Here is a 12,370-nt window from a genome sequence, read left to right on the forward strand (position 1 = left end):
AAAAAGCCCAAGGTTTAAGCATCAAAGGGTATGATGCAGATTTCTATAATGTAGGCTACTCAGAGGGCAGGTAATCTTATCAAGAAATACCCCCACATATGAACCAAGCAAAAGTGTCCTAGAATTTCAGGGAAAAAAATCAACAGAAATCTGCTTGGGTGAATGTTTGCAGGCCATCATGTTGTGTTACGTAACATCTGAAAACAGTACACCCTTCAGTCTGCCATCAGTTCTGAGCTCTCTCTACTGTATTATTGGAACCACCTTGACTAACTGCCTTCCGTCCTCTATACTGATTTCCTGACTATTCAAAGTACCACTCTGCTAGCCAGTCCAGCCAGCCGGCAGGGCCCAGGGTGCCTCATAGTCATGAGGGCTCATGCGCTTTATGGTCCTCTGCTTCCCACTCACGTCTTCTCTTATTTAAGACAATGAGGAAATGAAAGATTATCATATAAAACTAACTGAACTTCAGGTTGGTGGCAGTGAAACCACTTCCCATTAGGTAAAAGTATACCACGTATCCATTTCTTTGATTAGAAAGAGAGGATTAACCATGTTGCCCAGTAAAAGGAAATAATTGCTTTAAAAGGAATAATTACTTAAATAGTACTAATTACTTAAAAATAAAGCTTAAAAAGTCTTTAAGGGTTTGGGGAGATAGCTTAATGGAATAAGTGCTTGCCTGGCAAACACAAGATCCTGAGTTTGATCCCTAGCAACAAAAAAAAAAAAAAAAAAAAAGAAAGAAAAAAGAAAAAAGAAAAAAAAAAGCAGGGGGCAGGCAGCCAGATAGCTCAGTGGACTGAAGCTCCTGCTTAGGCAGAGTGCAGTGGCCAGGGTTAGATTCCCTGCGTGTTATGCTGGCCCCTTCCCTGGAGCCAAATGAGACTGGGTATGGTGGCGTGCACCTGTAATCCCAGCGTTTGGGAGGTTGAAAACATGAGGAGCTCTATGAGTTGGATCTACATAGTGAGACCCTATAGATCCTAAAGATCCTGTACCAAATACATTAAAAAAGTCTTTAGTAATTATCTGTATTTTTTTCCAAATTAGGAAACACTTTCTGGTGACTATATAAATCAGTCAGTGTATGTTATTAAGCCATGACAAAAGCAATATATTTAATGTTTCCAACAATGGACTGTGACAACTGAAGCCTAACCTACATATTGTCTCAATATCCTGAGATGGAAAAGATCCAGAATGCCAGTGCTTGGAGTGGAGCTTAGGCGCACAGCACTTCCCTAGCATGTGTGAGGCCCTCAGTCCAATCCCCAGCACTGTAAAAAGCAAAGCACAAAATCTGAATATCAAAATTGTTTTGAACTAAGGTAATATTCTATGGGGGTAAAACTCTGCTGTCATCCTAGGAGAGGACAGTAATTTGTGGCCACTTCTTAGAGTTTTGTCTGAAATCTAAAAACATAGTGTCATCTCTAACTAGAGCCAATTTTATGTTACATTTTTATTTTTAATATAACAATTGGAAAGTTGTGCTGCATTGAGGCTGAAGATGGAAAAAATGACCTTTCTGAACACATCCCTTTGTCTTTGATCTTGTCTTAGAAATGCTCTCAATGTTTCTGCTTCAGCCTGCCATTGTAATTTTTCTAAATAATCCCACTCGGTAATCTCATATATTCAGTGAGTTTACTCACCATACTTTTGCCATTAATACCCAAATCTACATTCACCGTGTAGATGCCTTTTAGTCACTATATCCAACTATCTGTTGGATATTTCAATCGAATTTTTCCAGAGGCTCTGTGTCTTCAGTCACGTGTAGCCATTGGTGCTACCACCATTCACTTAGATGCCAAGCTAGAAACCTACCCTTTATAATCAATCACCATCCTTTGCCAACTTGTCACTTCAATAGTACTTGACTGCATTCTGTCTCACTCTTTCCTCGCACTAGTTTACTAGTTGAGATACACATCTCCTGAATTATTGCAAAATACCTCCTACTACTTTTTCATTTCAATCATATAACCATAGCAGGTCATTGGGAATTAAAGGCTCCTAACCTATCAAAGAAAACATTTTGTTGTTTTCGGTAGGGTGGTGGAATCATAATAGAACTGTATATTTCAATATTCCTTTTTTTCTCTGCCTCAGGTTTATTTGCACAAAGAGCACAGGAGGACACCAGCTCCCTACAGATGGCACTCCAGGGGTCACAACGGTCCTTCTGTTTTTACATCAGCAGATAAGAGTCTTTTCTGTGGACCCTTCACAGGGATCTGGGCACCTTTGGGAGCCTGGGCTGAAGCAGAAGCTGGAGTCTGAGCCTTGCTGGAGCAGAAGCTAGAGCCTGGGCCTTGGCTAGAGCCTGGCCAGCAAGGCCTGAAACCCTTGGCAATGTGTGCATGGATATACTCCCCAAGCTTGGGGTGGGCAACAAAGGCAAGCTGAGTGAACCTGTGGTTTATTCACTTTATGATGGTCTTGGGCTTGACCTCCTTGGGCTTGGCGAGGACATCGATAGCCTTGGCTTGTGCACTCATGGCTTTGGCATTGTTTGCTTGCCTCTTCTTGAAACCCTTTTTGTTGTGCATCTTGGAAAAACTGCATGTTCCTAAGGAACTTGGGATCTTCCCCCCTTCAGAGATTTGTATCTTGGTGAATGAGGTTTCTTGACGCCATTTCTGTGCCATTTTTAGGACTGGTTGTGCATAGTGTGGTTCTTGGACTTGGCCATAGCTGCAATGTAAACCACAGCTACCTATATTTCAATATTCTATTTGGTCTTTTTAGAATAAAAAGTACAAAATATTTCTCATGATAGAAAGCAAAAACAAATGAAAGCCATGAACAGAAAGAGAAGTTCAGCAGAAATACTATTAGACAAAGCAATAATATCTAAGGAAACATTAAAACTCTAGCAATATGAAGGACCACATATGGCCCTTCCAAGCCCTGCCTCCTCAGACACTACCAGTTTAGGCTTTCATTTTAGTGATTCTTACACTATTGCTTTCTTGGTTGTTCTCCTGCAGTCATCGTGAGCTGTCGGAAACACAGATTACATCTCTGTGTCACTGTTAAGTGCTAGAAGCATTGTGCTACTTGAGTGAATGTGGATGACTTCAAGGGCTTGGGCCAGTTCACATTAAACCAGGCATAAGAGAAACTGATGACATAGCTCTGAAGTGGTGGGAGCACTGTCAGGGACAGGCCAGTGGGTTCCCCTGTGGGTATGGGAGAGTAAGCCACCAAGACTGTCCTGGGCTCTTTTGATGTGCAGTACTCAAGAGATCCATAAGAATAAAATTTTTTCCAGTGTGTTGGTGTGTTACTGATCAGAATACTTAATCTGTTTCCTCCTTTAGCCACTGAGAGCTGGAAAAATGTCCTATGTAGCTCCCTGAGGCTTTATTAAATAGTTATCTACTAGGAAGACAGAAGCTTGGAAAGTAAGGTCCAGGAAATATGGTAACTAGAAAGAATGGGAAAAAAAAAAACATTTGAAGGAGGTATGTATGGAAAGAATTGTAGTAAAATTGTTAATAAAAATGAAGAGAAATTTGAAATCCTGATAATGAGTACCTTTTCAGTGAAAATCGTATCTTACTTTCTCATTGTTGAAATTTAAGCTTCTGAAGAGTGCTTTGGGAAAGTGGAGATAAAATCAGCCCTGGCCCTGCCTTGTCTGGACACTCGGCCTCCTTAAAGGTCGGTAGTTCTGACAGCAATTATGTGAACCTTGTGTCACTAATATGCCAATAAGATGTGGTGGGTCATTGGCCAGAGACACCACGGCTAGGTACTCAGGCTTCTTTGGGTTTCTCAGTTGTTTTCCTGTGGTTTGTCTTTCTGCTTCCCGTTTATGATGGTTCAACTTGTGACTTTCAATTTCATAATGGTGACAAAGTGATAAGCATTTAGTAGGAATTACTTCCAATTTGAGTTTGGATCTTTCCCCAGGCCAGTGGTATGTGACACAGTGTTCTCTGGCAATGTCAGGGGGCAGCAGCAAGCCACAGCTTCCAACAGGCCCATAGTCACTAGGGGAAACAGTGGATACTCTACAGGGCATTGTGTTGCTAAGTTATGCTGCTATTACATCATGTATTTTCAACTTAAAATATTTTCAGCTTTCAGTGAGCTCATCATGATATAAGTTGAGGAGCATCTGTACTTAGGAATAGACTACTGTACTTCAATTGGAAACCAACCATCAGAAGTTCCTTGTTATGCATGAAAAGCACACAAAAGGTTTAATTGACCAGAGGTAGGCTTACAGCACAGAGATGTTTTATCTGATTTATATGTCCTTCTGTAGATAGCGTAAGTACAGGAGTCTTTTAATCTGAGTGATACTATATGAAGCCTGGACTGTTAGGTCCCATGGATTCTTTTGTGCTAAGAGAAATTGAATCCAACACAGAATGAGTAGTAGTTGGGCTCTCAGAGCTCCACAGAGGGACTAGCAGCAAGAATATTCTGGAAAGTATAGCATAGGGCTACTGATTCAAAATATTAGGCTCAGATAACTTGAAACTAAAATTTTAAAAAATTGAACACAATTTTTTCTGCAAAAGTAGAAAACTAGGTTTGGAGTTAATTACATGCCTATTCTTAATTTCATAAACACTGGCTGCAAAGATGTACAAAAAATTGCAAAGGAGTTTGACCTAAAAATGTTTGCAATCTTTACATTTATGGGCACCAGAAAAAGTAGGAGCTAATAGTCGTACTTGATTTCTTGGGCTAACACCTAAATGTGGAAGCATGAAACAGATGTAAATACAAGACAGTTCTGAAAGTACTTGACCTCACCTTGCTCTGTAGAGGTGCTCATAGTAATCATGCGCTATGTCATATTGACCAGCAAGAAAACAAAACTAGCAGATATTATAGCACTGCTTCTGTGACCAAGGATAAAGACTGGATATTTGTGTTGTCCTATAGGAACATTCTAACTTTTTGCCTCCTTTGAAGTAAAAATCAGAGAAAATATGTGATGTCCAGTCCTCGGAGGGCACCCAATTTAATTAATATAGTGGGTTTCCATGAATGAACTGGGGGAATATACTTGCTATTTAATCAAGACTGGAGAGAAGGAGAGAGAAAAGACTGGGAATTTCTTGGTTTTCAAATGGTGGGAAGATGGTGACCAAGTTTCACAGGGTGAAGTTCACCTAGATAGAGTGTAGGTTTCTGTTATGGTTTGTGTCTAGTTGTCCCCCCAAAGCTTCATGCCATCATGGGGCAGACTTCTAGAGTTTGTGATTAACTCATGATCCACTGGGATTATGGGTGTGAGTGCTGCTGGGATTATGGGTGTGAGTCCTGCACCCAGCCTGGGGCCGATAGCCTGAATGCAACCTAAGGGAGACAGACTTGCTTTCCGCTCTTTGCAGCCACCATGAAAGGTTGCTCTCTGCCATGCGCTGCTCTGCCTTTGGGCCAGCTGAGTATGGACTGAAACTTCCAATAACTGAGCTAAATAAACCTTTCCTTCCTTCATTTTAAGTGTCGTATATTTGTCTCAGCAATGAGAGAAGAGTAACTGAGACAGTTTTCTACAGCAATGTCAGACATATACTAAACTTTAATCTGGAGAGCAGAGATTCATTTGCATCTTTTAGGGTGGTAGGAAGTGTTGTTTTCTGAAACTACACCTCAAGGATTCAGAATATGTGTATTCTGCCACATACTTCAAAGCCTTTCTGGGAAGAGGAGGAAGCTGGGGGAAGGCAGGGCAAGGGGAAATAGCCAAAAGATACCTATATCAAGGTCGTATGCAAGAATTAGCTTTAACCAACCTTTTACCCAGTCTTCCTTGCAGCTAGCTCCACCACATCTAGGGGAATTTCTCTCAATTTTCCCTTCTCTGAAACACTTCTTAGTGTTCTTATTGTTTTGGTTTTCTGCACGATTCAGTGGCACCTGAGAGACACGACCACCACTGCTCTCAAGATGAATTTCAGATGTCGAGAGTTTTCCAGCACATTTGAAACTTAGCCAAGTATTTTCTCCTATTCCTTCTTTTTATTCCTTACAATTTCCCGAGAAACTTGCCTGCCAGCAGACTTCTCAGCCAGTGACAAACTGAATCCTCATTAAAACAAAGAAAGGTTAAGGGAAAAAAATAACCTATTTAAAATGAGGTAACTCACCAGTCTTTCAGCTATAAATTGACAATAGGATTTATATAAATCCATACTTGTATCTCTTTTACCTGCAGTTAGGCTAGTTAATGATGAAAAAAGTACACAGCTGATCGTGTGGCTTTAATGAGGATTCTTTTTACAGAGTTAAAAAAATCCACCAAATTAAATTCTGCCAATTTACTCCATTGCAAATTGAATACCACCCTGTGAGCCAAAGGTAGGGGAAGAAAAAAAAAAAAGAGAGAAAGAAGAAAAAAAAAAAAGGAGAAAAAAATCATCAAGTAGCTTAAATCAGTTACAGCTAAATGTGTAAGTCAGCATGTGCTTTAGCCTTTAGTCATGAAGAATATATTAGATTTTAAAAATAAATGGCTTTCCACTGAGTCTTCATTGCAATGGCTTTCTGACTTTAATTAAATTTTCAGTACTTGTGGCTGCTTCCTCGTGTACTCTGGCCACAGAGCTCGCATCGCCTCCATCATTAAGTGGAGTGGAAAACCAAATTGGAGATTATTAAGCTTGTTTATTTCTTTGTTATCAGTAGCTGGCGACTCTCCCCTTTTTACTTGTTAAATAAGAATGGAGCTTTCTACCAGGATATTTTCCAAGAATGAGATAAGCTCTCGTAAACAGAGCATGATTAGCCCTAATGCGGGAGCTTGTTAAATGTTCCTCATTATACATTTCTGGTCTGTTTCATCAGTGTTAAATGAACTTAATGTAAATTAATAAAAACAGGTTTGCATTATTTGTAACAGGATTGAGAGTAAGAAAGAAAACTGTAAGCAACACTAAGCTCAGCAACCCATGTCGACGTCTGTGCTTCTCCTCGGCTGCCCTTCTATTCTATGGAATTGAAGAAAGTGTTCCGAAGGCTTAATATTTAATATTTTGGAATGGAGGCTACAGTTTAGGTCTTGCATTACAGACTTTAATTGCTAATTTGATGCTGTTCTACAAATTTTGTCTTTGCTCCCTTTGAACTTCCAGAAATAAAGAGAGTTATGAAAATCATATATTATTGGAAGGAACAAGCTTCAACAAAGGAATTTGAATTTTTATACCAACAGGGTCAAGAACAATATAACTTTAGTTATAGAACCTAGTGGTTGGTTTTAAATTCATATTTGTTTTGATTTATAAAAATAAGTTCATTGCAGATGCTTCAAGGCAAATGTGTTATGTAAAATTCACATTGTTTTAAACAGTGACATTCTTAAAATACAGGGCTCCTTTTCCTAATTAAGGAGAAGCCAAACTGAAAAGACACTTAAACATGCAGAGAGGGTGGAAGAGCTAAGGGCCACTAACCTAAATGATACAGTGGTTTATCTCTGAGACGTAGAATCAGATGCCCATGAGCAAGTAAGAATAATTGTGGATCCCAGTATTTAAAATTTCAAGGACCTCATTACTAAAGTAGAATGTGACTAAATTATAAACTCCTTTTGCATATATCATCAGAAATAGAGGTCACAGTGATGTGGGCCTTGTGGCTGTTGATGGTTTGGGTGAATCATCCATACGTGGTGATTGTGATTGCTTGGTTACCTTTATAAACATCTGAGTGTTCATGAGAGTTGAGAGAGGATTTAAAATATAGCAAGATCAGGATGAAAGTTACTAAATGATAAAAGAAAAGGATGATATAAGCTGGGCGTGGTGGCCTATGCCTGTCATCCCAGCGTTTAGGGAGGCTGAGGCAGGAGGATTGCAAGTCTGAGTTCTACTTGGGCAATTATCAATCCCACATAGAAAATGTATAATAAGGACTAGGGTGTTGTTCAGTGGTAGCACACCCATGGACTGGAACCTCAGTACTAGAAGGGGAGATGAAATCATATAACTGTAGATGCATTCTCATTTCATGTAGTTTTCTGGAATTTTCATAGAGAATTTAGTAGTTTTTCAGACTAAAAGTGCATGTGACATATTTGTTTAATATTGGTGGTGATCCTTATAGCAAAACCTTGATTTTAATGGGAATTCTTTTTTCTCCCTAAGTCTTAAGTTTTATTTACATAACCTCCAGTGACAAAAGAACAGACCCATTACTACCTCTTCTTCATAATACCAATTAGCCAACTCAGGAAGGGCAAACACACCTGCAGACAGCTACCAGCCAGTGTGATGGGTGGCATCTCAAGGGAGGCGGCCCCGCAGTCCCAGCCCCGGCCCCAGCCTGCTGCTGGAGGAGTATCACGGTGGAGCAAGGGTTCTTGATGGTCTCATCAATGGACATGATAAGGCACACAGCCTCAGAGGCTGCTGTCAGGGCATTGATCTGCATCCTAGTTGGCTCCCACTCAAAAGCTTCAAAGTTGTCAGTAGTGTCTTCATTGTTGATGTCCACCTCAAACCACATGCCGCCCTGGGCATGCTGAGCCCGTAGTTTGTTCAGGATATTTGTGGCATCAAAGCCAGCACTGTCACATAGCTGGCATGGGACAATCTCCAAAGCCTTACCATATGCCCCAATCAGTAGCTGCTGTTTTCCTGGGATAGTCCTTGAGTAATCCTAAAGGTACTTAGAGAGCTCCATCTCAATGGCTCTACCACCAGCCACAACTGAATCACCCTTGATGGCCCTCCCAACAATCATGGTGGTGTTATGCTGAGACCGTTCTGTCTCCTCCATGAACTGCTCAGCTCCACCACAGAGGATGAAGGTATAAGATTTGGCCTTGAGGCAGCCAGTGAGGAAACTGTACCTTTCGCCTCCAGTCTTTGAGCAGCTGGTAGCGGCCCAGCACACCTGCTGATAGAGCATTCACGCTGGTCTGGATTGAGCCTCCACAGACCATCATTGTCCACTTCAAATCCTCCTCAGGCACAGAGCCGGCACAGAACATGTCCCTATCTGTGAAGTACTAGGTGGCCACATCCCCCATAGGGAGTTTGGATAAAATGACTTTGGCTCCAGAATTACAGATCTTCTCTAACTTGTCATACAGAATGTTCCACTCAGCATCAGCGATTGCCTGATAATCCTCTACTGTGTGGACTCTGATCTCAGCATTGTCTTTCTCAGCTTTCAGCTCAAGTTCAACACTTAATAAGGTGATTGTGGGGTTATTGTACTTTTGAGGTTACATTTCAAATCCAGCGTAAGAGAAAGTCTTCTTGAATATAACACTAGACTCCTCTAGGGCTCCACCCTGTACCTTCTTGATTCCAATCATCTTAAGCTGCAGAAAATCACCTAACATCATCATAGCATCAACCACCATCTTAGCAAAGAAGGCTTTCAGCTGGGAGATCAGCCTGGAGCTTAGAGCAGTCATGGCACACTTCTCCAGCCGCTTCCTCTGCTTTGCTTTATCTTGCTTCTTCATGGTCACAGCCATCTCCTTTATCTTGTTAATTACCAAGAGTGTAGCTCTGCAGAAAACTCAAATGATGATCTGGGGGTGCAAATGTTCCTCCATGTAGGGTTTCACCTGCTTCAGAAACTGCAGCCAGCAGGGTCACAGAAGTGCTGCCATCACCAGCCTCAGCATCTTGAGACTTGGCAGTGTCCACTGAAGTCTTTGCTGCAGGATGGACAAAATTGAGAAGTTTCAAAATTGTGACCCCATCATTAGAAGTTGTTGCTTTGCCTCAGCCATCTACAATAAGCTCATCCATGCCATGGGGATGTAGGGTGCTTCTTACAGCCTCGGCAATCACCCAGCAGGCCTGCTGTTACTCACAAGCTGAGGGATGCCTTGGGAGCTGTCAGTCCCCTCTTTCAACAGTATAACTGGTGTAAGCATCATTTTGGCAAATTCTTCAGGGGCTTGCTACTGTTCTGTTTTTTGCCATCCTGGAATTCTTTGAGAATGTCAAGTTCACCGTCCAGAATAGTGAAAATATGGCTTATGTCTCATAAATATCAAAGATGACAGATACAACTGATTTCTCGTAATGCACTTTTGTACTCAACTAGGACTGGCCTCAGAATCCTTCTCAACCGTCTAATCTAGGCAGTTACCACCAATAGATTATAGACATTATGTGACACAAAACATTTTTTGCCATCCTTGTTATACTTAGTTGAAATTTTGATTTTTTGTTTTAGATTTAGTTAGAGAAATTTGTACTTTTCAACTTTTGTGTTGGAAACTTTTCAGGCCACATTCTAGAGTATGGTGAACACATTTTAATTGGTACATCATAATTCATTTAAATTTTGGTTTCCTGAAGATCTTGTTGTGATTTAGTGTCATTGCTATATAAACAAATTTTATTCATATATATATATATATATATATATATATATAGTATAGCTGACTAGGATGAGACTACCCAATTCAGGACATGTACTAGAATATATATCTCTTCATTCCTCACCTTCTTTTCTTTTGAATACACCCTTGATTCCTTGGGATTTTATTTTAACAAGGAGGAAATAAATTATGATTTCCAAAGCATGCCTTAAAGAATCTCCACAATGCTGGGCAGTGCTAGAATGTTATTCACTTGCCGTAGGGCCATTCACTCTGAACATCAGCCGTCCTCTTTGCTCCTCCTTTTCCACCTCTGTTCAGCTTAGCTTTGGTCACAGCCTCTGCTATCTTTATGCCGGCTGGTTCCTGTCCTGGGTGCTTTCATTGCATGTGTCTGTCCCTTCCCTCTACTCTCCTGGCAAAGCATTAAAGTTGAGAGATTGGTTAATTGACAGGTTTAATTCAGTGTTCTGTTTAACAGAGTTTACTAAATGCATTTACTGAGAAAACAACAAATGAGGACTCATCCTGTTGGAATAGAGACTGCCAGGAATTCTTTCTATGGGGCTGTAAAGGTCACAGGGAGAAGGCAGAATTTCAGAAAAACTTGAGAAGGTCTGACTGTTACCTTAGTATAAAGAAAAGAAGTTTAAGAACTTGATATGTGGCCTAATTGGAATCAATATTTTGAACAATAAGTAGCTGTAGATTGTCACAAAAATTAAGTGATACACTAAAGAGTGAAAAGAAAATATCCTTTAAAAATAGAGAGAAAAACAATGAATCATATATCTGTGAGCCAATAAGTGATAATGATAGAAAATATTAATTACAGTCTGACTATGCGCTAGATGCTGCCCCAGGAGCTTCCCCTGTGTTCATTCATTGGATACCACAACTCCAAGGCAGCAACTGTGATTTGCCTTATTTTAGGAATAAAGACACCAAGGTGTAGAGATAGTAAGTGACTTGCTTGACCTCAAGCAGCTATAAAGAGCAGAACTGGAATTTGAATCCAGGGAGTTTGACTCAAGAGCTCACTTTTGGGTTGGATGTAGTTTCCAAAGTACTGTGTTTTTCTTTTAACATCCTTGAAGCTAAGTTAAAAAAAAAGTTATATAGTCATAATCACTGCCTAGGTAATGCTAGAGAGTAAAAACAGAAGCTTCTAGAAATTGACAGAACTTGAGAATATTACCCAAAGGGTATTAACTCTTATCAGCATAAAAGCATTGACCTTTAGGAAATCAGAATAAACCAGGAATTAGAAAAGAATCACCACATCTCAGATTTTTAGATAAAACTAGACCTAAATGTAGGATTACTTTTCAACTTCCCTTATTTCCTTTTGGATTGTGTGTTCAGGGGAGAAAGAAGGTCATTGGTTAATTAGTATTGGATGGCTTAAAGATTTTCTCAAATACTGAAAGAGGTGAGTGACCAAAGCTTAAAGTTTGTATAAAAAAGCAGAGGCTGGCCAAGATCAGGCACAGAGCTGTGCGGAAAATTCACCACCTAGTTGGTTGGTTATTGTGGAGAAAGGTAAGCAAGTGAAAGTAGAGAGTGCACACTGGCATCCTGAAGCTGTCGTGTGGTGGTGGTGATGGAGAGACTGAACAGAGAGAGTTTTCCATGAGAACTTTGAGTGGTTTTCATTCATGTTTGCCAATTTCCTAGATATGTTCCATCAGAAAATTAAAAGGCAAAAGGAAACCTATGCCTATGTAAAAATAATGGCATATGCTTTCTTTACAAGACTGTCAGAGAAGAGTTTTCCTGGAATCAGTGTGGTCCATGTGGCACTGTAGCAGGCTGAAGGCTCCTGAATGCCAGCATTCACTTCCCTGTTCTACCCTCTCATTTACCCTTACCAAACACGGAATGAATTGACTGGCAAAATCAGGAAGTTGCACAACACAACCAAATGATACCATCATCTTAATAATAGCTACAACTTATTAAATACTCATTCCATGAGAGGTGTTCCACATGTACTACTAAAAAAATTCTATGCCAACCCTGAAAAGCAGATACTATCCC

General features: G+C 40.3%; 1 pseudogene; it reads right to left on the reverse strand.

Annotated features, from left to right (window-relative positions):
* Nucleotides 1-8,176: 8,176 nt before the first annotated feature.
* Nucleotides 8,177-9,880, reverse strand: LOC101560625 (annotated as a pseudogene).
* Nucleotides 9,881-12,370: the final 2,490 nt, after the last annotated feature.

The sequence above is a fragment of the Octodon degus genome, unplaced genomic scaffold (assembly GCF_000260255.1).
Source record: "Octodon degus isolate 3935 unplaced genomic scaffold, OctDeg1.0 scaffold00074, whole genome shotgun sequence".
Lineage (NCBI taxonomy): Eukaryota > Metazoa > Chordata > Mammalia > Rodentia > Octodontidae > Octodon > Octodon degus.